Genomic DNA, 24,588 nt, shown 5'->3' with positions numbered 1-24,588 from the left:
TTTGGGTCGAACTTTTTAGTTTCTTTTCTATAACTCACTTAAATTAATTTTTTCATTTACATATGTTCTGACTAAATAAATTTCTTAAGAGAAAAAATAGATATTATTATATATAAATAATAAATACTATTATAAATAAATAAAAATAAAGAAAAAACATAGCCATTTAGCTGATTTTTTCATGTAAAGGCCAAAAATGGTGATATTTTGAAATTGGGGGACATCAGAATTCGTTTTAGAGGTATGGTTCCTTCGGCAAAGTTTCTTATTTTGATCCCTAGAATACGATTTTCAGAGAGCAATGAGCGATTTTTAAATCGACCCGCCCTAAAATATATCCTAACCAGAAAGCAGAAGCCCTTTGGAACTAATCAATGGCTTGTGCTTTCTTGAACTTAAACGACAGTAATTAGATGAGGACGAGAACTGGCTATACATACATAGCCAGTTGCAGTCGACAACAACAATGGAAAACTTTTAAAATTACTTTTTTGTGTTTCAGGTGTAGACTTTCTTGCAGCAACCCTCTGAGACACCACTCGAAAGCTGTGTTAAGCCTTAATGTATGCAAAAATGGTTTTTATTATTTACTGGCTTATGGTTAATAATTTAGAATTTAGCATTTTTTCAGCTAAGTAAACAGAAAAAAACAAAAAGATTTCGCCCTATATGTTTATACAAGTGCTTGAAAATAAAGAGAAAAATAACGTTTGCGTAAATTTGTACAAATAATATGTATGTATGTATTTAAATTTGCCTTTATATAAATTACAGCAGTTAATTATATAAAAGTGCCAGTCACAAAAAAAAATGCAATGTAAAAGTTTTTTTGTTTAAATGTAAATACATGAGGAATCTATGGATTTTGGCAATACGAATTAAATTTACAATTAGGGAATTTTATAAAATTTTGTTTTGCATAAATACATATGTAAGTTAAATATAACTTGATACTGTAATGTTGCGCGGTGATTTCGTTTTCACCAAAAAAATTTCGTTTTTTCTGCACAATTTAGACCTAATGGCACTTTAGCTTACAACAGTATAAAAAAAATTTATAGAAGACTTATGTTTTTATTTATATCAGTTATTTGCATTGTTTGCTGTTAGCAAATCGATAATGCATTACAATATGCGTATTGTAAAAAACAACAAATACAGTTACGAATGCGCGAAGTTACAATATTTAACTCATTTAGTTTTACTTAATGCCCATATTTTAATCTTGTTTTTAATTTTATTTTATTTAACGCTGCTACTACTATAATTGATGTATAATTCTTTTGATTTTTCTGGAATAAATTTTCGTTACGATTTATATTCACTTATTTATTTGTAGTACTTAAATATTATTTATTATATTTTGCCTTTAGCTTTTTGCGCTTTTTGAAAATTTACAACAACATTGCATAGAACAATCTCTTCTTTTTATTTAACGTAGTTTTTAAGACATTGCATAGCTTTGATAAAATCGCTTAAATCACATTGATATTAATTGATTACAAGTATTTACGTTTTGCATTCCTCTCAATTGTGTAACGTATTTTGTGTTTGTTTTTGTTTTTGAATATACCTATGTATACATAATATATTAAAATTAAATGGTTTACAAATTACAATAAAAGTGCAATTGCGGTTTAAAGGGATAAAAGAAAAAACATCTAAGAATAAAAGCTGGAACGCAAGGCAAAAGCTTAAAACTACATATATAACACATTAAATAAAGTACATACATAAATAAAATTGCATACATGTAATGTACATACAATTTAATTTTTAATTAAAATAAAATATAATAACAGTAATTTTGGCAATGAAAATATCGCTAATCTTTCGTATATTTATTTGTGGGTGTGCACGTGTATATTTGCATATGTGTAGAAATGCGACTAACTTTTACTAAAAATTTAGTACCTAACCTCTACTAATTTTTCTTATTTTTTTTTCTTTTTTGTTTTGTGTTTATTCTTTACTTTGTAAAACTAAATACGCATCAATTATTGGCATTTACGACGCGTAAAATAAGAAAGCAAATACTTTTTGAACCAATAAAAAATAGGAATAAATCACTTCACATTTGTATATTTTTCAACTTTTCGTTTAAATTACGAGTTATCAATACAAGTTGAATTAATCAGCTAAAAAAATACAAAAACTGCAAAGAACTATGCTTTGTAGTCTAGTCTTTCGTACTGCAATAGTTAGTTTAGTTTTAGTAATGATTACTTTGTAGAGTCTGCTATTTGATACACACTGTACTTAGTTATAGTTATAATCGTTTTCGATAATTTTTTAATACTTATTTATACTTAGTTTATTACTACTGTCGTTTGGTGTGCGTGGTTTTGAATACAAATATGGAAGTCAGACGTTGCTGATATTTTGAGTAGTAAATATGATTTAGTGGTAGTAGTAGTAGTTGTTGCTGTTGTTATTGTTGGGTTTCGTGGTTGTTGTTGCTGCAGCTAGGTTCAGTATGCTCTGAATGTAGCTTTAATTTCAATTCATTCGGCGGCGCATTCCAAATTGTCATCTGATTACCTGAAATTAATGAGAAAAATATTAATTTTCTCTATAGTACTTTGTTGTTGTCACACATTTAAATAAATATCTATGATATATGCCTCTTGCACAAAGCTAAACAACCTATTCATACTTTGCAATATTTCTGCAATGCAGTGATTAAATAAAAATATTAAATATCTATGTTTTCGATATATGTATGTAAATAATGATTTTTGAAATATAGGTTGTTTCAATAAAAATATATGTATGTATATGTCGAAATTATAACTTTTTTATTTCAACATGTTTTTTAGTACATTATTGGTACAGACTATAATTTTCACGTAGCCCCAGAGCAAGAAGTTCAACGATGCCAAAGCGGCGGCCATTTGACCTCAAAGTTTTGTTAAATAATGCATGGCAATTGCCACCGTCTTGTTGAAGATAAAGATTGTCCAAGTCTATGCCCATAAAAAGTTTGTCATTATATCAGCTTAACGTTCACCGTTCATTGTAACAGCGTTACCGCTATAATTTTCGAAGAAGTACGGCCCGATTACTCCACCTCCCCAAAAACCACGTCAATCGGCTGCATAATTTTTTCTTCAATGAAACGTGGTTGCAGTACCCCAAATACAGCAGTTTTGGTTGCTAACGTATCCGTTAGAAAATGTGCCTAATCGCTCACATCGCAAGGCACAAAATGCACTTCTTGTATGACGACCAGTTTTATAAAACGTTTGGATGACTTTTACGCGTTGTTCAACTGGGTGTCGCTCTATTACTATAGCGCCAAAGCTAAAGAAATAATAATAACTAACATATCACAAATAATTGCTGGAAAAGATCTGCACCCTTGGGGCTTACATCTTGTTTTGGATGTTTGGCCGAGCTCCTTCTCCTATTTGCTGATGTTGTTTCACAAATGGAGAGACCTACAGTTTTGAGCCGACTCCGAACGGCAGATATTTTTTATGGAGAGCTTCTTCATGGCAGAAATATACTCGGATTTGTCATTGCCTGCCGAGGGGCGACTTCTATTGGAAAATGTTTAATGTTTCATGCCCGGAGATTCGAACCTACCCTCTCCCGAATGGTAGTCATGCACTAACCATTAGGCTATGACGGCCGCCCTATACAATTAGTAATAACCCGTATCGACCAGTGAAAGGTTCCACCTTTTAAGTGTAAAAGTGTATTAAAAATAAATCTTCCAGAACTGATTTCCAGGATTTTTCAATTACAATTATTAATAACTAGTATCGTCTAGTGATGGGTTCCAGTTCTTGCGCGTAAGTGGTTTGTAAAAAAGAGTGTCGAAAGAGATCTGAGAATGTTAACGGTAGCCTAAGGGGTCTCGACGCTGTTGGACGTGTTTAATAAAGCACACCAGTTAGTCGTTTCTTTCCCGTTCTAACCGAATCCCAAGTCAAACCACGTCTTGGGCTTGGTGCTTCCATTTATTTATTATATTTTATTAAAACAAAAAATGTATATACATATGTACATATGTATGTATGTTTATAAAAAATATCTACCTCTCAAATAAACACCCACTGCATATGATTTTCAGAAGATATACTACTGTGTCCAAAAAATAAGGTGACATTGTATTTATTTTGAAAATTCTTTATTTATTCTTCCAAATCAATTTCATCCCCTTCAAAGTAATCCCCTCCCGACACAATGCACTTATGCCAACGTTTTTTCCAATTTTCGAAACACTGGTTGTAGTCACTTTCCGGGATGGCCTTCAGTTCCGTCTTCGTTGCGGCTTGAATCTCCTCTATCGTGTCAAAACGGTGTCCCCGGAGCGGTCTTTTGAGCCTGCTGAACAGCCAGAAGTCGCACGGTGCCAGATCAGGTGAATACGGTGGTTGCGGAACGATATGGGTTGAGTTTTTGATGAAATGATCACGAATTACGAGTCCAAAAAATTCAATGTTTTCGGTACCAGTCGAGATTTGACGCGCTTGAGGCCCAAAACATCCTTCAAAATGGTATTGACTGAGCCTTTCGATATGCCAACATCATCAGCAAGGTCTCTAATCGTTAATCGACGGTTTTTCAACACCAAATCTTTGATTTGTTGGACGTGAGCTTCGTCAGTTGAGGTTGATGGTCGCCCAGGACGCTCTTCGTCTTCGACACGTTCACGACCGGCTTGGAACTCACTATACCACTTGTAAACATTTTTTTTAGACATAGCCTCATCACCAAAGGCTTTCTGCACCATCCTCAACGTATCCGAAAATTGATTCCGCAAACAAAATTTAATGCAAATTCTTTGCTCAACAAATTTCGACATTGCAAAAAACGAGAAACTCACTTTTAGCAGCTCACAAAACGACGCGTATCTCAAACAGTAAATGAATATTTCACATGAAATTTGACATAGATGTCACTCACAGTACTACCAACCTAAAAAAAAAAAGAATTCTCCTAATCCTTCAAAGCGCGCAGTTTAAAATCAAATGTCACCTTATTTTTTGGACACAGTAGTATGTACATAATCTATAAGAATGTACAGGGTGAACGATATGAAGTGTTACCAACTTCACACTGTCTTTATCTGTAAAACAACACATGACATCAAAGTCAAAATTGTTCTAATGACAGCTCAATATATTTTTTATAAGCCATCAAAAGTCTCAGTTTTGTTGAATTTTTTTTTTTCTATGATGGAATTCAAACGTAATAGTGTGATTGCTTTATATTTGGCTGGAAAATCACAACCAGCCATAGTTCGTGAGCTCAGTCCCCTCAAAGTGAATAATATGTTTGTGTATCGCACTATAAAACGTTACAATGATACTAGTAGAATTGCAAAACGCTATGGAGGTGGACCAAAAAAACCACAACAACGCCAGAAATGGTTCGAAAAGTGAAGGCTCGACTTGAACGAAATCCACGTCGAAGTGGAACAAAAATGGCCAAAGAACTGAAAATATCGCAAGACAGCATTCGACGCTTATTGAAAAATGAGCTCAAGGTCAAGGCTTACAAGCACATAAAGCACACGATCTTTCACCCCAGAAAAAAAAGTTCGGTGCGAAAGAGCAAAGGAGTTGTTGCGCTTGCACGAACGTGGCGAATTTCCTAACATTGTGTTTTCTGATGAAAAAAATGTCCCAATTCAGCAGTTCATAAACACTCAAAACGATCGTGTTTACTTGACCAAATGCTCATACGAGAATTTGAGCTTACGTATGACCACTCGAAGGAATTTCCCATCGCAAGTAATGGTTTGGGCCGCAGTGACCGCTGAAGGACGCTCTCCAATCGTTTTTATCGAGCCTGGTGTCAAAGTGAATGAGACTTATTATCGAGAAAATGTTTTAGAAGTTGCTTTAGAGCCGTGGACTCGCAAACATTTCGGTCGTAGACCATGGACGTTCTAACAGGACTTGGCACCGACTCATAAAGCTCGTGTGAACCAAGAATGGTCAAAAAATCTTGTTCCACACTTCATTTCGTCCACACAATGGCTTTCGAATTCGCCTGACGTAAACCCGATGGACTATTCCATCTGGTCCATTTTAGAGAGCAAGGGGAGGACTAAAAAATATGCCAGTATGGATGCGCTGAAAAAAGCGATTATACGAGAATGGGCCAAAATACCTCAAGATCACATTCGTGCAATATGCAACTCATTTTTTTACCGTTTGAAGGCTATAGTCAAGGCAAAAGGTGGTCATATCGAAGTGAATATATGTTAAAATTGTAATCATTTTTGAACAATTTTGTCTTTGAAATCAATAAAAACTAATTTCACACAAAAAAGTTATGGTGTTTTGAATAGGTAACACTTCATATCGTTCACCCTGTATATGTGTGTGCTATGCCAAGAATTTAATCACCTTAAAATTAATTCCCTTACTGCATACTTCATGATATCATTTACAGTAAATAAAAGTATCTTACTATCTACCTAATTCTTCTTTTTATCGTTAGTTTTACAGTAAATTACGCTCAAGTAAATACATTTGTATGTACCTAGGAAAAATTGACTATGCAGCATTCGCGGAAAATACAGTTCAGTTTCGTAGTCTAGCTTGATAATTTTAACAATAACTAACGACAAATATTTCAATGTATTCCTTCGCACTGTTATTGTTATTATTGTTTGTTAATAATTTACACAAGCGCGATTCGTAAGCAGTCACGAACAGCCACATGTACATAAGCTACTTATTTTCATTAGTACATACTATATATGTATATGTATGTATGTGTGTATCTATGAATGAATAGAAAACTTTACATTGCGACGAGGAACATTTGTACGGGACATGTACGAGTATGACACAAGTGGGACCCGCCAACGGTGCATTTGCAGCACATCACTATATTATGCATTGTTTACTTTCATTAAAGTTAAGAAAATTGGTTCGGGTTTTAACGATTAAAATAATATTTTACATATGTGTGTATTATAGTCAGTGGTCAGGTGGTCAACGTTTGCAACCCACATTCAAGTAAACTCAAAAGTTTCTTAATAATACAGTTTTTGCTTTAATTGATTTTTCTTAAGATAAAATATGCGTTTCACTCAATGTCTCTTGATTTTTTCTTAATATAAAATATATGGAAATACAAATTTATAAGAAAAAAAAAAATATTTTGAAATTATAAAAACTTGTGTCTTCTGTTTTGCAGCTTAAAATGGCATGGTACATACATACATGCACATATAGGCCGCTTGCATACATTTCGACCGTTTGACCAATGTTCTACAGGGTGGGGTATGTAAAATTTGCTTTCTGAATCGGCTATAAAAAAAACTAGTCAATAATTTTTAAAACTTTTTTTTTATTTTGAAGAATGAATATTGTCATTTATGAATGAAAAATAATATCGTTCAAATGACTGCCACGACTGGCTTTACAATAGACCATTCGATCAACTCGATTTTTAAGCACATTTTCGATTGTTTGGGCTCCAATTTCATGAATGGCCACTTCGATTTCGTGTTTTAAAGTATCAATCGTCTCTGGATGGTTCGCATAGCATTTGTCCTTAACGGCTCCCCACAAAAAATAGTCCAACGGGCTTAAATCACAGCTCCGAGGCGGCCAATTGATATCGGAATTCAAAAACGGTAGCCAAAAGTTCGAGTGTAACTTTGGCTGTGTGACAGTTGCACCGTCCTGTTGAAACCAAATGTCGTCCATGTCATCCTCTTCAATTTTTGGAAACAAAAACTCGTTGAGCATGTCACGGTAACGCCCGCCATTTACTGTAACCGCGGAAGAAGAAGAAGACTCACCACTTTAGAAATAGGTTTTCAATATTTCCCAATTTTGTTCAAGCGTATAGCGTCCCATTTCGTAAATGTCAAACCTTTAAGTAAATTATGAACACATTTGACATGTCATTTGTGTTACCATTCTCAAAAAAATAGGTGGTTCAAAAAGCAAACGCTATATGGCCCACCCTGTTTATTTATGTACGCGACTTGGTGTTTTCAAAATTAAAATCGGTTGATGCAACTCGCCGTACTGTATTTGCCGCTACGTTTCTTTCATTAAATTTTGAAATACTGTAGAATCTCAGACTCTGCAGTTAGAAACTTCTTCGGACATTTCATGGTATACTCGAAATAATAGCAGTGACATATTGGCAAAATTTGTAGCGAAGAAAAAGATATCTCAGAACGAGCTTTCATGTATGATTTTTATTTTGTTTTATTTGTCTAAGTTTAAGTTTATAAGAAAAAGAACTAAAAATACAATACACTCAACCCACGAAACATAGAGTCCACCAAACAACTACACCTCTCGACGGATATGGCCGTTTCCACGACAGTCGGTTCTACGTTACCGAAACGACCCAGCAGTAGGCAGAAACTAGATATCTGATTTTGTGCTAAAGTTTGCCAGAAAAACAATTTTTATCTTCCGACTATAACTAAGGGTCAATGAATTTTTATTTTATAATTTATAACCAAATAATAAATAAATTATAAAAATTATGTTTTGAAATAGTCTGTTTCACAAATTTACCATTTCAACTACAAACATAGTTTTGCGTTGTGTCAAATCATAAAAACTGAACACTGTGCGAGTCCCAATTCCACGATCAACATTGAAAAAGATCGCACACCACAACTCCGACAAAAACAATGAGCTTGGCACACACGAAACAAATTTAAAAACAAAACTATTTTTCGCCAATTCGCGTTGAAGTTTTTCCGCTTTTATACATTTGTCTATACATACATACTAGTACAAATATGTATGTATGCACAAATTCGCAATGGCCTCAACTCGGTCGGCCCGTAGCGTCGCTGATAAATATGTATAATAATAAGGTTGATAATTGACGCTGGTGACGCCAAAGCCGATGTCGCTACTGTAAAGATGACTGTGCTTGTATTTTGTGTATGTATGGATATACGAATTGCACTATTGTGCTTAAAATTTATATAATATTCATGTTAAAAAAAAATTGTGTTTTTCCAGTACTCATTACTCAACATGTCGTTTTTACTTATTCACATACGTAGTTAGTATTTATTTTTATTTTTATTTTACATTTCATAAACGTTATTGTGATTTGTCGGTTGACGAATTTTTGTCTGGTTAGTTATTAAGTTCACATGTACGAATATTATACTCGTACAAAATATTTTAATTTTATTTACTTTATAGTCACTTAGCGCAATTTTTTCACTTTTGTTAATATTCATAACAATGCATAAAATTTTCAATATTTGGTATACGAGCTTAATCAATCAACACGGCATGGCATGCAAATATGTACATAAATAACTTTTCAATGACGATTTTGTTGACTTAGTTTCCGTAAATTTTAATTTGAGTATATATAGTATTTCAAGTAGAGAAATTGCAAGTGATTTTATTTTTAGAATTTTACAGCAAATAATTTTTTCATATCAATATTTATCGCTCATTTACACAATAGTGCCATAATCGAAAACAAAAATGTTTGAGATAAGTTTGATAAGTAAATTAACCACCAGCTATTTTTCTATGCTATGTAAAAAACTCTCATTAGATGATCTGGAAATTTAGGAAATTATTGTCATTTCTCTTTATTATGATAATATTGGTATGGTTCAATTACGTATGGAACAAAAAAAAGTTCGGCCAAATGGCCGCCGCGGCCTCAGCGGCACACCTCCATCCGATGGTCCAGATTTTCGATGACGCTGAGGCATAAATGAGGTTCTATGCCGTTAATATGCCGAATTATCTCATCCTTTAGCTCTTGAATTGTTGCTGGCTTATCGACGTACACCTTTTCTTTCAAATAACTCCAAAGAAAGAAGTCCAACGGTGTCGTTGACGTTTAGGTGTGGTTCACATTCAACATCGGCCCTTGAATTTTAACCACCCTTTATAAAATTATACTAGTTTTTATTGTAATTTGTAGTATGTTAGACGACTGATTAGTGACAGAGTAACACTGATTTAAATTTAGTGCTCTAGGGTTAAGCGAAACATTCCATACAAGGCACTACTTACATTTTCGAGCAAAAGAAGAAGGGATAGACGAAAAAAAAAAAAAAAATTGCTTCCCAATCTATTCGCTGCCTTTAAGCGCTAAAAATAATAAATAAGCGAATGGGATTAGAAGAAACACGTCGGCGGTTCCCACGACAGTCGGTTCTACGTTACTGCAACGACCCGGATTTATATCCGGCCAAGGACTGCCACTCTAGCAGCATTCCCCGTACATGTATGGGGCATGTTTATGCTGCTACACTTCGCTTTAAAATTTCTCTTTTCATTTTTAATGCTGCCAACACAAGGATTCCTTATATATAAATGTAAATATAGTTGTCAAAACACCTAAGTGGCAGTTCATTGAATGCGATAAATTTCATGACATAAGCTAAGCGATTTGTAGCATGAGGCCTGGGCATGAGGTTTCCATTTGCATTATATCGTGAGATGATTTGCATGCGATCAACGTCCTCATGTCAACACAGGGTGTTAGGAAAAGTGGAGGAACCGAGGATTGAGGGAGTGTTATCTGTGCTTAAGCGCGAGCTCGTTTACGGGTTTATTCGTTAAGCTAAGCTCGTTAAGTTTGTTATTGTAAACTAGTGTGGTACGGCTAAAAGGTTTTTGAACAATTTATTGAGCCTTGTATCTCGAGGACTCTTAGGAAGAATAACTCTTATTGCGAACAATTTATTGATGCGTTGCGTTGGTGCTTGCGCCATACCTGTAGTATGCACGCCTTTTGGAAGATGCAGCGGTCTGCTCGGCAAATATATTAAAATAGCAACTTGCTATATATGTATGTAGGTAATTTCAGGAGGGACGAACATTAAGCGGTAGTCGCTTATTTATTTTTGTACGCCCCAAAGCGAAGTTAATTAAAATTAATTAATTTAAAAAAGGAGTATATATATATGTAGATTGAAATTAATGATAATAATAAATCCTGGAGCTTCACTAATCTGCACTTTCTACTAAGTGATCTTCTCGACCACTTTAAAGAAGATATTATAAAATATTAAGCAAACATAACTGAGGCAACCAGCCATCTCAGAATGTTATTAGATTTTCGTATATGTATGGTATAGGTATTAGCGTTTGATCCCAAAGATCAAAAAATTGTTTTAATAGAAATATTGGCAGAGAATTTCTTAACAACCCAACTAGGGATTTTTACTTCTGGAGTAAGTTAGTTCTTCCTTTACCTACACCTTTATTGTGGTTCTTTACCGATCTAATAATACTCGTATTAACCAATATCGAGATAACTATTTCAACCCCTAAAAGGACAAAGAATAAATATTCAAAATATATAAAATCATAAGAATAAATATCATTTAAGCAACTAATCGGAGAGTCGGATATTTACAGTTGGTCGAATGCAAACGATTAAACGATTATGAAATAAGAAATAGACTTAACTTAACTTATGAAATAGGCGACAATTACTCAACACTGCTGCATAAAACCAGATCAAATACATTCTTGTCAAAAACTACTTTAGTACACATTTATTTTTAAAAATTATACAATCGAAGATATGGCAAGCCCGATTCTCTGCACCAGCAATATTCTTGAAGTGCCTGGTGCATTGGGGTTTTCTGCTTTGTATGCTTAAGAAAACGTTTACGTGTTGAAAACAATAAATCCTGTCTTGACTACCTGAATGTACACATTGAGTAGTAGTCTTGCGAGCAATTCAATATTTCCTCACATAAGCCGTTAAAAAAAACACATCCACACACAACAGCTATTCCTATTTCTATATTATTCCTCACATTTAAATGGCCTAAACCTATAATTTGCTACAGGCCAGTTATTTTATGACGAAGCATTCAGTATAACCTTTGCTGGCACCGTTCACAGAGCAATGCCACACAATGTGTGCATACGGTTCCGCTAAGTTAAAGTAAAAAAAAAAAAAAAAACAAGATAATTCGACAATTCTTATCTCATGTCTAATCCACAGTAAGCTCTATTGTTATTTTACTGCTAATGTAATATACAAACTCCCAGTCCAGAGTAAATATATATATATATATATATATATATATATATATATCAAGAGTATTTATTTTGATATTTGATGCATTTACTTTCGGTCTTCAAATTAAATTGATCGCTCCTTATCAGTGCTTTTATCAGTTTTATTAAAGATATTGACGCCTGATTAGAGTGTTCGAAATTTTCCTCAAGCGTGAATGCTTTGAAACCTGTTTAGAGTCCAAACAATAGGCATGCACAGTTGCGATTAAAATCACAACCCACTAAAAATATTTAAAAAATACTTAAACGCTAATTATTGGGTTAGCAAGATAATCGAGGCTCGCTATACGTGCGCGGAATTTTAAGTTTGAATTATTTTATATATTTATTTTCCCCTCACTATTTTCCGTGCTTCTAACTTTAGGAGCCTTCGATTCGTCACCTCTCTGCTCGCTATCTCTAGGCTCTGGTCACTTGACGCAAAAAATGCATGTGAAAACAACAAAGTTATTGAGTAAGATTCGCCGCTAGCAAGTATGGTTATACCTCATAAAACTAGCACAACTAACTATTTTCAATGCTGCCAACTCTCTTTCAAGAGAGGCTCATTAGACCGCGTTATATTTATAGAGAGACTCTTGCTGCTTTAACTGTACGAAGTCTCGTTTGATGCTCCCGTCGTGTTCACATACCTTGTCAATATTATTTTTAATTTACAGCCAACAACAACATTGAGAAGAACACGAACACAAAGGGTGTTGACGAACCACGAGCATCAAGTACCAAGTTGAAGCAACAAATGTTTCCCTGTATGAACGCGGTCTTACTAATGCTCCTTAAGTGCTTTCAGACAAATCCAATTTTTGTCAGCTCTTTTCCAGCGCTACAAACATACATATGTTCAATCGAAGAGACCTTCTATTTCAAGAGAGTTCCATTAGACCGCATTCATATAAAGACTTTTGTTACTTTAATTTTCCGAATTCTATTTTAATCATTAGTTAAGATGATTGAAGCTGATTTTTTTGGTAAATTCTTGTTTGCTATAATTGCAAACATATTTTTGTTTCCTTTAAAATCATTATTGGGCATGAAAATGAAAAGAGGACCTCATAGCTTACTTGAAAAGAAAACTTTACGAAAAAGGTATAAAATAAACATAAATTGCAGAAGAAAAATTGGTTATTTACGTAAAATGATATACAATGACATCAAATGTACGGATTAGTATGTACAGGCAAAAACACCCTTAAAAGAAAGAAATTTCGAAAGACGCCAGCGCGAAAGACTACAATTCAGCAGGAGAAGGCTTTCGTTAAGAAAAGTAAGCGTGGCCCTTTTAAGTTCTCTTGAGTAATAATGCTGGAAATAAATGAGGAATATAGCCTGAATATGTCAAGCAGACTAGTGCGAAGACGCCTCAATGAACATAAATTATATGGCTTGTGAGCAGAAAGCAACGTTACATAAAATATCAAGGCACGTTTGACTTTCGCAAATGCCCATAAAAACAAAGACGTAAAATTCCGAAAAAGAATACTTTTTACAGGCGAAACTAAAATTAATATGATTGGTTCTAATAGGAAGACTTTTGTTCATCGTGAAAAATAACCAAGAATTCAATTCCCAGTGTACAATAAAGACCGAATAATACGGTGGGCGTAACTTTAAAGTTCGGGGGTAATTTTCTTAGAAAGGAGTTTGCCCAACAGTGAGATTAAACGACCCGGATTTATCTACTATTTATCCGGCCAAGGACTATCACTGCAGCAGCACTCCCCGTACATGTATAGGGAATGCTTTAACAAAAAAAAATTGGCTTTCCAAAGAAAAAATTGCAGTTCTGGATTGACCAGCACAAAGCTCCGACTTTAGGCCCATTTGAAAATCTATGGAACGATATTAAAGTTAAGGTTGGGCAAAAAAAGAATTTTAAAATGCCAATGAACTATGACAAGGGGTATAGGAAGCGTGGAACTCTATTCCTTTAGAAAGATGCTAAAAGTTAATAGAACGTTTACAGGTTTTAAAAAATAATGGATACTCAACAAAATACTAATCAGTTAAGAAATTAATAAACAAATTTTAACAATATAAAATAACTAATATATTGTGCGTGTTTTGATAATACTGAACTAAAAGGATAAACCTATGCAAAAATAAATGTTTAGTAGTCCAGTAAAAACAATCAACAATATGTAATGTGTTATTGTGGTGATATGTCTTTGTGCATACATATGTACATAGCTACATATTAATCAAAGACCGAAAATAACTGTTCCATATAAAACACTATTTTTCGTTTTTCCACCGTGCCATTTCCTCTTTTTTATAATATATTGCTGAGAGATTTTATGGTTAATGACTAAGTAAAATCGAAAATAAAAAGCAACCGGAGTTTTTTGTGAACAAGTTTTTGGTGAAAAGTTTCATTAGTAAGAGTTGATATGGAACGGAGAGAATATATGATTACAACTCAATGAAATAGAAACAAATATATAACGAATAAGAATTAAAACTGTTATTCAATATTAGTTTTTTTATATAGCTACGAAACTTAAAGTGTTATGAAATAATAAAAAAAAAGTTCAATTTGACAGAATTCAAAACATCGAAAAAGTGATTGAAAATACAGACGTGTGCTCTTGAAATGGAAAATAAAAATAATTTGAAATTTCATTTAGTTTAATAAAGAGTACATTTCCTAATGTTTACGTTTTTAATTTGTACCGCCTTCATTTAAAATGAAATGAGGAACTGAAAATACTTTTCCACTGATACTAGGAAGTTCAAGCTCCACTTTCCCACGGCGAGATCTAAATACGCTAAAGATGATTTCACTGCATTGGCAGTGTTTGAATGTTTTTGCTGTTAAAACACCAACAACCGAATTGTTCGGCAATTAAATCTGAATATTCGGCCGGACACTTACACATTTCGGTATCCACCATTTCAGCAAAATTAAGTGTCTGTGTGGAATTTCTTTGTTTCCGCAAATGCTCATAACGTACACATACACATACATGGACATACATACGGGTGTGCCTATGTACATAATCTGGTTTCAGTAGAAATCGCAACAGACTAGTTTTATGCAACCATTTCTTGAAACTGGTGTAAAATGGATAAAGAGTGTAACAGTTAAACTCCATTATGCACTGCCGTGGGACATTTGGTTTTACGAGAATGTATGAAAATTCTGTGATACATTCTGTGTGATAATGAGTGCACATATATAGGGTGGGCCATGTAAAATTTGCCTTTTGAATCGGCTATAAAAAAAAACTAATCAATATTTTTTCAAACTTTTTTTTTTATTTTGAAGATTGAACATTGTCATTTATAAATGAAAAATAATATCGTTCAAATGACTGCCACGACTGGCTTTACAGTAGGCCATTCGATCAACTCAATTTTTAAGCCCATTTTCGATTGTTTGGGCTCCAATGTCATGAAAGGCAACTTCGTTTTCATGTTTTAAAGCATTAATCGTCTCCGGATGGTTCGCATAGCATATGTCCTTAACGGCATCCCACAAAAAATAGTCCAACGGGCTAAAATCACAGCTCCGAGGCGGCCAATTGATATCGGAATTCAAAAACGGTAGCCAAAAGTTCGAGTGTAACTTTGGCAGTGTGACAGTTGCACCGTCCTGTTGAAACAGTTGTCGTCCATGTCACCCTCTTCAATTTTTGGAAACAAAAACTCGTTGAGCATGTCACGGTAACGCTCGCCATTTACTGTTACCGCGGAAGAAGAAGAAGACTCACCACTTTAGAAATAGGTTTTCAATATTTCCCAATTTTGTTCAAGCGTATAGCGTCCCATTTCGTAAATGTCAAACCTTTAAGTAAATTATGAACACATTTGACATGTCATTTGTGTTACTATTCTCAAAAACATAGGTGGTTCAAAAAGCAAACGCTATATGGCCCACCCTGTAGTTTGGACTAGCTAAAAAAAGGATATACCAAAGAGGTAATTGTTACAACGAATCGCATATATCACTGTCATTGTTGTTGTAGCAGCAACTTTGAACTGTCAGTGTAGTGTAATCACCGGTCGTCTTCGTCTAGCTCAGCTAACGGTGGGCCCAGCAAGGCATTTCTACAAGTGAGGTTTCGTTTGTGAAGAAGATTTGTTTACATTTTTCACTGACAGCTGTTTTTGTCGACCGGCGACAAGGGCACAATTAAAATTAAAAATTCTGGTAGCGAATTTTCGTCCAACGTAGTTCGCTCAGCGATATAATGTGTATACCTTTACGCTGAAAATATGTAAAGATTTTATACACTTCATTATTTGTTGATTTACAATTTTGCTTTTCATATCACCACGAAAAAGCGGACAGATGAAAAAATAATTTGTTCAGAATCAAGCGAGGTCTAATATATTAGTATTTACAATGCGATAGTGCCACGACAATCTGGAAACAACCCGACTTACCACAGGGTATGCATACGTAAATGCATACATACAAACACATGAATGCATGAACGAGTTTATAAGTATAAGTGAATGTGTAATTTAAACTTTTACTCTTGCACTACTTCAAATGAAATATAAAGAAATGAAATGAAACGGAACAAAATGAAATGCGCGAAAGCTACATACACAAAATGCTAATCAACGTTGAGGCTAAATAATTCACACCCAAACAACAACAATAAGAGCTGTGGCAACAACTTCAGGCAGCAGCAGCAGCGATAATAAAAGCAATGTTACTTTACTGCAAAGATGGCAGCCAACAAAGCAGCTAAAGCAACATTAACAACCTGACTAATGTATTGAAACAACAAGAAGCAACAAGCAGCGGCAACAACAAAAACAGTAACACAAAAGCCCTGGCAATGGCAACAGTGACACCAACCAAGGGGAGAACAACAACACTACTCATTATAGGAATAAAGAAAAAAGAAAAAACAAACCAATAAAAACTACGTTGTATGTATGCGGCAATAGCAACAATATTGCGACAGCAGACAACCATTCAACCCAACAACTATTGGTCCGAAGTAGCAATCGACCATCAGCTGGAACGGCAGCGAAGGCCGGGAGCAAAAAAAAATTAAACCAAACTAGGAAAATGAAAGAAAAACGTTGGCAACAACATCAAGAGAGTTGCTACAACAATAAGAAAATTTAATGCAAATAAAACAACAACAACAATTTTAGCACCAACAATGAAACCGACAGCGCCACGGTGTGGCGATTTAAAAATCGAAAACAACAAACTCTTGGATATTAACAACTTTACAACGATGCATTACTGACTGACTGACTGACACGGGTAGCAGCGGCGGTTGGGAACCGTGTTGAGCACAGAAACACATTGAGTGCGTGCATGCAAGATTAATACTACATATATAATTTATGTATACATATGTAAATATGTACATATGTAATTGGATGTAAGCACACAAGCACAGATTCACTCTTGCGTTGCGTTGGGAATGCACATTCATTTACTTTGCGTGGCGATTAAGGAAATACTTGCAATATTTAATAAATGATGAGGAACAAATAGTTGTACCTAAACTCAAACATTTTCAAAAATAATTTCCAGATATACGAAAATAAGTACACACACACACTCACACATTGCAGCTTAAGTGCAAACAATTAAGATTACTGGTACTATGAATATGTGGTGCAAACATACATACATATTTACACAATTACCAGTTAAGTGCTCGAAAGGCCATAAGAAATCAAGTCAAGGTCAAGAAACTTTGGGTTAATAAACTCAATTTTTGTCGAAAATTTATGCTGAATCTGAATCACTTTCCACAAATGCAAGGGATTTAAAGTAATGCTAAAATAAAAAAAAAAAAAACAATAATATTCGACTTCGCATCTGAGATATGGCATAGTTCAAGCAATTAGGTTTTTTTTTGGTTTGGAAAATGAATGAAACAAAAACCTGATATTCCACTCGTTACAGCCCTTCCTAAGTTTTTCGTACCGTGGTCATTAGTCCTATTCGACTTATTTGTATGCACATTTTGTGCATACATATCTACATACAATAATAAACACATAATACGAGTATATGGTATGACTCAGCAGTTTTTTATTGTTCAAGAACTTAATGGCCACGATAGCTGGAATAGGGGGTTGAAATGACACATAATTTTGTCTGAAATTTGATAGCCACAACATGCTACCTACCCAACCACCCTTGATAAATTGACGTGAACCACTAAAGGAGCGCTCCTAAGTGAACAGAAAAGGATTACGAATCAGATACTCCAAAATAAACAATAATTCAAAGTTATTGCTTTAACATATTAAAATAACATGATTCTTTTAATAAATTTCTACTCCATAGACTTTGGACTGTAAGGCAAATAGTATTATAATAGAGTTTTGTCCTATTGAAGTTACGGCTAAATCTGATTCAGGAGGCAATCCAAGCCAATTCTTTTTCATTATTTTATTACTTTTTTCGAACAAGGATATTGGTAATTTTTTTTATGAAATTCACTCATGATAATATTTAAGTTCATTCATAATTATCACTTACGATAATTTCTTGTGCATATTGTGTTACTTCTGCTTTAGCAAAAAAACTAAACTTTGAAACATTAACACATGGGCTGAAAAGTTCCGGGCCTAACACATACATAGATGACACTAGTTTTATTGCTTTCACCTCTTTTTCAGTTAGCACTAAACTTAAAAATACATAAAAATAAAATTGCATGATATTCTATTCATTAGTTCGTGAGATATTGTGCTAAGAGTGACGCTATTTTTATTATTTTCAAAACAATGGATCAAAAGAATTACGGGTTTTAATTTTACACTGGTTCTTGAAAAATACCGTTCAAGCGAAGTGAAAAGTGTAATGGGGATTCCGGTCCATTGCTCTACCAGAAACAACAATAAAACGATGGTTTTCTCACTTCAAACGTGGTCGTAGAGACACTGATGATGCGCAACGTAGTGGACGTAGAAATGAGACAGTAACACCAGAAACCATAAAAAAATCGACAATATCATTTTGAATGATCGAAAAGTTAAGTTGCGTGAGTTAACTGACATCGTAAAGATATCAAAAGAATGCATGAGCATTTGACTATGAGAAAGCTGTGTTCAAAGTGAGTGCCGCGTTTGCTCACTGTTTTGACAAGACAACAAGTCTATCAAACCAATGGCAAAACTACATGAATTGAACTTCGAATTGCTCCCACATCCACCGTAATCGCCAGATTTGGCTCCCAGCGATTATTGGCTGTTCGCAGACCTACAAAAAATGCTCGCCGGTAAGAAATTTCGCTCGAATATTTTGAGGCAAAAGATAAATCGTAGTATAAAAGTGATATTGAAATGTTAGAGCAGTGCTGAAACGATTGCGTTGTTCTTGATGGAAATTACGTTGATGAATAAAGCTAATTTTGAACAAAAAAACGTACTTTCTTTCCAGCAGCCGGATGCCAGCATTCACTATCGCTAAAATTAAATTGCCGAAAATCTCTAACTGAATTTTATCGACATTTTCGATTCTATATCATAAGAAAACCTTTAGAAATATCCATTTTTAGTTAATATTTTTTAGCAAATTTTAGTACTTTATATTTGCCATCGTCAAAAATCTATATTTTTCTCTTAAGGGGGGAAGCTGGTCTAGAATTTTGAAAAAATCGAAAAATTTTTTTTTGTCTTAAAAGGTGCTTTAGGGTCTTAGAAATAATATACCAAATGAGGGATGCCAGCAAAAATGTCTAAATGCCCAAATTTTTCATTCGACGGCAGTGCCTCGCAGGTATGCCCCGAACGCTACTTACAACTTTAAACGCGTTTTTCTCGAAATCACTTTTTTTAAACTGGCCGAAGACATAACTCGAACAAATCTTTACCGATTCTTACGAAATTTTGACAATACATTCGAAATACCTTTCTCCGGAGACGTACGTAGGATTTTTTATTTATATTACATAGTTTTTTTTAAATCAACAATTTTATGTCGTTCTTTATAGTGAAAATTGTAACTTTTTGTTCAAACGTGCACCATTTCGCGAAAAAACAAAATATCGAAAAAATCCTACGTACGTCTCTTTCTGTTGTTATATAGAAACTAAAAAAATTTTATTTTTTGATCCAGGACAAAAATTAAGGAGTTTACGTCTTCGGCAACGGACCCACTAGAAAAAAAAGCGCCTTAGGAGAACTGCTGGACAGCGGCCATTTTGAAATTAATTCAGACGAAAAATTTTGTATTTGTACCATGAAAGCTATATTATTAAACCTATTTCACAGATTTTCGATTGATTCCTTTGTTGAGTCAAAATAAATTCATAAAATATGCCCATTTTTTGCGCTCTAGACCAGCTTCCCCCCTTAAAAAGCTATGAATTTGACGACGAGAACAAGTTGGTGGTAAAAGAATTAATCAAGAAAAATATTTACACATATTTTTGCTTATTTAAAATACTCTTTAAATAATAAAAAATTTGTAAACAAAAATAATTTTCCTTTAATAATTTCCACAGCAACAGTAAATGAGGTGTCGAAGCAAAAATGTATGCATATAAAGGGTGTTTTAAAAGTGACGCCTAGATGTCAGTGGTGAATAATTCCTAGACGGTATCTTTTTTATGTCATCCTTGACATTTGTCAAGTAGACAGATGTACAATATTGCACGATAGAACAACGCGTTACAATTATTGAAATTTATTATGAAAATGGCAATCTTTAGGAACAACATATATAAATATTCGTGGTTTTTGATGGAAATAATCATCAGAATGTGTCGAGAATTCAAAAACTGGCAGACCAAAAACTGTACGTTCTGTTGAGAATATTGCTGCTGTAGCGCAAAATGCTCCTGAACAGCTTTCGCCATCAATATCTCGACGTTCTCAACCATGGTGAAAATACGTGAAACCATGGTGAAAAGATTTTTGGAGGTGGTCTGTGTAGCAGATATGCCCATGGTGGGCATTTAAATGATGCCATGTTTTTTTAAGTATAATTTTAATTAATTTTTTAATTAAAATTGTTGAATAAGAAAAGTGAAACCGATTAGAATCTAAATTTTTATATCTGAAATTTTTTCTTTTGAAATACCCTTTACTTTGAGGAAATATCTATTGCAATAAATTTGTTTGTTTATCTATTATTTTCATATAAAACATATTGGTTACGACCTTATCGAAATTAAAAATATTCCCAACATTCTATCTCGTAGATATGCCTTGGAGAGCGAGTATAAATAATGTGGGCCAAGAAATTTAATTATTTTATCAAGAAAAATATTGAAAATGAGTTTTATTGTTGTACAAAAGCAGCTTATCAAACCACAAGCCTTCGTTCCTACGTTACCGGAATGGCCCAGATTGATATCCGTCCAAGGACTGTCACTCCAACAGCATTCACCGTAATTGTAAGGGGAATTATTATGCCGCTACAAAAACAACAACCACAAGTCTTAGCCTAAAAATTTCAATAAACCGGTTTCTTTATTCATTGAAAAACGATGCAAATATCTTTACAACGCACAAATTTTCCCAACAATCCTTATTAATATGGCTAAGAAATTTTTTTGCAAAATGCATTAAGATTGTGGCACACGTAGAATTGGGTGCCATAGGAATGTCATTTCAGTACGTAAAACCGGCTGCCAGGGGAATGCCATTCACCTAACACCCCCCTCCCTATGGATCGAACTAATCGAAACAGCATGTTTTCTGGGCCTAACGTTAGATGAGATAGACGATGACGATCGGTGACTATCCGCTCTGGCAGAGCTTGATGAACTGTTACAACAACAACAGGAAAGGATTCAACAAAACGATTGTTGCGAGAACTTAAATAGGCCAATTTCAGTGAGATTTTGAATTCATTATAATTAATTAATTGAAATTTAATTGTTTTCAAAACATTTATTGGATTTTCTAATACTTTGATCATAACGCTTCTGACGTTTAGAAATCGTCATTGCGTCATACGATATTTAAACTACTTATTTTCGGCATTTTCTTCAATTGCACATTTGTAGAATACTAAGTTAATAAAATACACTGGCCCCTATTATGAATTAGATTCGATCTTCGATATTCGTTGGTTGTCGAAGATCGAAAATCGAATGTCAATTTGGTATTATGAGCGGTGCAACACTGTCGAAATTTTCGTTGAATACCGAATTTAGAGTCGAATGCAATTTTGCTTTCGATTGTGTTGCGTATTGTGGGTAAACTTGTTAAAATGTAAGTTGTTTGCGATTATTTATGGTTTTATACTAACCAAATAATAAATATATACAAATTTTGTTAATTTTATGCAGGTCGAAAGTCGTGAGTACCAAACAGCAATTAGAAAGGCTAGTTTCATTAATGGAAGAGAAAAGGGATTTGCACCAAAGTTCAAGCAGCAAAAAAATGGGAGGAATTTACAACGGAGCTGAATTCCTTGGGACCACCAGTTAGAACGGCAGCAAAATGGATTAAGGTTAATAATGGTTTTTTTTTGTGATGTTTATAGAAATACATTTTTATTTTCCTTTGGCAGGTATGGGCTGAAATACGTAGAGGAACTGAAATACATATTTTTTTCGAATGACGAATAATTGAATAAAGAAAATTTATAACAAAAATAAAACAGAAACTGTGGCGTAAAGGTTTCTATTTAATACTTTTTAGATTTTTCTATAATATTCTAAGAATTTCATTTCTTATGCTGTATTTGCTATAAAAATGTGCTTTTCTTTGTTGCAGATCAGCCTCTGTACTACTAAATTGTATCCATCTTTGGCAAATATAATTTTCCAGGACATCTCTTATTTCCGATAGCACAACAGACACAGTGGGTTGAGCAAGTCCTATCATACCTTCATTACCAATACTCAATTGGTACGATCCCTGAGCACAAAATCGCAGAACTGTGGCTAGCTTTAACATATTTGGAATGGATTTGGCTCGGATGCACTGCTGCAACTGGCTTTCTGTGCTGGACAGTAGGTTCATAAACGCTTCTTTAGATAATCTAAAGTTCTATAAAAATCTGTAAGGAAATTCCTGTAATATTAAGCACGTCAACACATTTTGAAAATTCTAAACTTACTCAGTGGAAGCCATTTCTAGCGAGTTGGATGCGCCCCTCAACTGTTTACTACTTCTAGCTAGTTCCACTAATTTTTCATCGTCCGATGAATCGTGGAACCACAACTCCGTTGTACTCATTTTCACAAAAAATACTTTTTTAACTTTTAAAAATGTTGTTAGCAAAGAGTTTCAACACAATCGGTTTTTCTTTTATTTTGATTTGCTGTATCAGCTGAGAAAAAATTATCTATTGTAAATGCGTCGAGCGATCGAAATTCACAATAGTCCTATTCTTCAACGAATGAGCACCATAATACCAAATGAAAATTCGTTCGATCAGCACTTTCGACTACAGTCGAAGATCGAATGTTGCTCATAATAAGGGCCACTGTCTTAAATGCACCAAAGATATGTATGATACACCAGTAACAGACTGAGTATAACTTTGAATTCAATTCACAAAATGTTTAACATTCAATGCGGAACGTATTATCACAGAAAAGCAAATATTGACTATGAAACATTTTTTTTTAACTTTTGCATCTTGTGCAAAATACTGGGCTGAGAGAAAGTTGCAAATTTCTGTTTAAATACATATTTTGGAAAAGCACTTTTTGAGACGTTAAATATAAAAACTCGAATTATAGGTATAACTTGACTGCAGAGCCTTCTTGTGGAAAAACTAAAAACAAAAGAAACAAAAATTGATGTTTCGAAAATAAACATAAAAACGATTTTTAGTAATTTCATGACTGGCGCCACGTAGCTAAGTAATTTGCGAAAGTATCTCTGTTCACCTTATCACCCCACTGTTCACTCGACTTCAGCGTCACCTGGTGGGATCTTTTTTCATACATACCTTGCATTTGTAACCACAAATACAAACAAAGAAATAGCCAAATCATTGAATCCGTTGTAAATTTGTAAGGTTACCTACTTAGAGTTAGAATCCCCCTTGGAAAATTTTGGCGATGAAAAGACAAAATGGCATGTAAAACAAAATCGGCTGACGTTCGGATAATTTTTAACATTTGGAATTTCGACGATTTTTGTAGTTTTAGCGATAGCGAATCTAGCTAGAATCTATAAACCATGATAAAAGGACTAGATTAGATTAGATTTTGAGGGTTTGGGCAAGTCCAAGCACTCAGTCAGCAATACCATTGTACTACACCCGGATAGATTGCAGTGGAAGAAATAGAGAGACAGAATAGATACAAATACAGGATAAGACGGAAAAATTGGTTTGAGGTCACTCTTCCGCGAATATTTTTGATTCACTGATGAATCTTAAGAGATCCGGAGGAGAAAGAGTATGAACTTTATCCATACTCAGTATATCTGATCTTGAAAACGCCGGGCAGCTAAAGAGAAAATGCTCTGCAGTGTCCTCATTCTCACGACAGGATAGGCATGATCACCAATGATTCCTATGGTAGCCATATGCTGGCCACAGACGTTGTGCCCTATGATTACACCCACCAGTACTCTCAGGTCCCTCCTATTAAGTTTTAGAAGAAAAGTCGCTAATTTCCGGTTTGGTTCTTTCACAAAGCACTTGGCTATTCTGCAAGAGCCC

At 34.2% G+C, this 24,588-nt stretch overlaps 1 protein-coding gene across 1 annotated transcript in view; it reads right to left on the bottom strand.

The window, feature by feature from the left end:
* Positions 1–715: 715 nt before the first annotated feature.
* The window catches only part of LOC129247852 (serine/threonine-protein kinase PAK 3), a 33,061-nt gene continuing 9,188 nt past the window's right edge, over positions 716–24,588 (bottom strand). The window contains exon 2 of the mRNA XM_054887208.1: positions 716–2,541. The gene's annotated coding sequence lies outside the window, so the exon portion shown is untranslated. The remainder of the gene's footprint in view (positions 2,542–24,588) is intronic.

This window comes from Anastrepha obliqua, chromosome 1, assembly GCF_027943255.1.
Source record: "Anastrepha obliqua isolate idAnaObli1 chromosome 1, idAnaObli1_1.0, whole genome shotgun sequence".
NCBI classification, from domain to species: domain Eukaryota; kingdom Metazoa; phylum Arthropoda; class Insecta; order Diptera; family Tephritidae; genus Anastrepha; species Anastrepha obliqua.
This window is presented reverse-complemented; position numbering and strand designations above follow the sequence as displayed.